Here is a 3003-nt window from a genome sequence, read left to right as displayed (position 1 = left end):
TTTCAATATGGCTGCCAGGTCACGTGACCCATTGTTATGGTTATGTGATCAAAAAATTACTTGTGAGGCGTTTTACCTATGTGCCAAATTTGGAGTCTCTAGGTACAACAGTGTTTGCGTGGCAGTTGCATTTAGAGGACGGAAGAAGAAGAAGAAGAAGAAAAAGAATAATAATAATAATAATAATAATCATAATAATAACAAAAAACGGAACGATTACTGGAGGGTTTCGGACCCGTGGTCTCGAAACCCTAATTAAGAGCTAAGAATGTTGCGTTGTAACTACATCGTGAGAAGCAGAGTTTACTAAATTCTCGACCGCGGGTCATCCGGGTACTTGCGGTTTTTTACGTCATTTTTGCGTCACAGCGCCGTGAAAACAAATGATTGAAGTTCGGATTTTCGACCACCAAAGCAATATTCAAAGTTTAAATATACACAAATGACATAACTTTTAGTTCTGCTTTTTTCCTCACAATTCGGTATCATTCGCTCTTCTGTATCGTCTGATCTCTCATTCACCGCGCTCGTATGCGTTTCACCTACTGACGTCACTCCGCGGTCGAGAATATTATGAAATACAAACCCAACTGTGTTTTGATTAACATTTACAGTGATATGAAACTTTGAGCACATTTTTAAAGTCGTTTTTACACTTACTATTCCATCAGACGCATTCGGGAATAATTAACACTTTAACACTTTATTGCGTAACAACACACTTCGGAAAGTGCAGTATAGCAAGAACAAAACTAAACATTGCATAAAACATTGTTGTCTATGTCTTTACCTGCAGCTGCTGGGGGAAACATAGTGTTTGTAATATATTTCATGAGAGACAGCGGATCATCTGAAGTTAAAATGTACAAAAACTGATCTCTTTCATTTAAACTATCAAATATAGGATAATACAACTTCATTGCAGAAAAGAAAACTTCTCTATCACTATTATATTTTTGACACTTCATTAAATAGTGAAATTCATCCTCGGCGGAAGACTGACAAAACTTACAAAATCTGGATTCCGGCGGTATTCTTGGTTTTGACCTTCTGCCTAACTCGATTTGTAAACAGTGATCAGAAATACGAAGTTTTGTGACCAATTTTCTACAGCATAAGTTCTTGATATCCAGTAAGTAATTCTCTAAACCAAACTTAGTTTTAAATTGTCTGTACGTTCTGAGCTTATTATTTCCCTTCCCAAGAGACTTATTATCATTGTGTAAATCACTGTACCAAGAAACTTGATAATGCTTGCGTAAGTTATTCTGGACAATTTTAATAGTGGCATTAATGTTACAAACAGCTGACCAAATATTACCCTCACTATAAGTATCTAGTGTGTTTTGAATGAACTCAAACCACTTTGAATGACATCTTGCAGAAAGATACGCTGAACGTAACAGAATGTCATCACTGAAAACTAACTTGTGCCAATATTTTAACATGCGTTTGACTATGGCAATTTTGATAGGATATCTACCAAGTTCACCTATAATACCTGCCTGAGGAGCATTGTTTTGAAACGCCCAGTAAATATCTGTAGAAAGAAAAGCTAACATCATTTAAGAAATTACTCTTATCATTAACTTCATTCCCCCAAATTTCACAACCATAGGTAAGAATGGGAACAATCAAATGATCAAAAAGATCTAAAGCAACTTTCACAGAAAAATTTCCATTATAAGAAATACCTTTACAAAGACTAAAAAGAGCTTTAGTAGCTTTCATCTTAAGATTTTGAAAATTTGCTTTAAATTGCCATTGGGAGTTATAACAAAACCAAGATAACAATATTCTTTCACAACATCAAGGGCAAGTCCATTATAGGTAAGTAGTGTACCTTTCAGTAAGTGATTACTTTTGTTAAAAACCATGACTTTCGACTTCTTTGTACTAATAGAAAGCTTCCACTTCAAACAATAAGAGTGTAATTTATCAAGACAACTTTGCAAATCTACTTGAGTTTCTGAAATCAACAGCAGATCATCAGCATATGAAAGACAGTTGATGGATAATGAATCTAATGTAATTGGGCTGTCCTCACTGGAGCCAAAAGTACCTTACATATATGTAAATGTTAAATAATGTAGGGCTCAGATTACACCCCTTTAACTCCTACTTTAGATTCAAACACGTCAGTGAGGCTATTGTTAGATTTAACACAATAGTTAACATTTTCATACATTGACTTAATCACAGAAAAGAAATTACCATTGATACCATAATTCCTAAGTTTCCATAGCAACCCTGGTCTCCAAACTTTATCAAATGCTTTATGAAGATCAATAAAACAACAAAAAAGATACTTGTTTCTTAAGTTGCAATCAGCTTTGTTCATATACGAAGAATAAATATACTTATCAACAGCAGATATCAGAAGTAGATCTCTTGACTCTGAAACCAGACAATTGAGAACAGATGTGAACAATTTTGCCAGACAGCCATTAATTGAAATTCCTCGATAATTGGAAGGATCACTTCTGTCACCTGACTTGTAAACAGGAACTAAAGTAGCTGATTTTCAAGAACTGGGAAACTTACCAGTTCGTTACCACTCTAAATTTAGAGGTTCGTTTGCGCAATCGCAGATTGGATGACCTCGGTGAACTTTGATAAGCGCATGCGTATTCAATCCCAGAGTGCAAACAGATTACAGTGGGAATCTATGTACGTACGTGTTGCCTACGTCATCTGACGCGGAAATGGACGATGACCGGCCACAGTGCAGCCGGGTAACGAATTACAGTCAACTCGCACCTTTCCCAACCCGCCCAGAACCAACTTGCCCAATTCCAACTCGCCCGATACCAAGTCGCCCGATTCCAACTCGCCCGATGCCAAGTTGCTCGTTGTTTGAGATGTAATTGTAGATTCCATGTACGCAAACCCGGTGGCCTTAGGCTAGCCCTGTGTACGATGCTGTGTGTTCCGCTACAGCTAATCGCCCCGCTCACCGGGGCGATTAGGGAGCGTTCAGTTATTATGGCCGGGGGTGGGCCG

The sequence above is a fragment of the Ptychodera flava genome, chromosome 21, assembly GCF_041260155.1.
Source record: "Ptychodera flava strain L36383 chromosome 21, AS_Pfla_20210202, whole genome shotgun sequence".
NCBI lineage: Eukaryota > Metazoa > Hemichordata > Enteropneusta > Ptychoderidae > Ptychodera > Ptychodera flava.
This window is presented reverse-complemented; position numbering follows the sequence as displayed.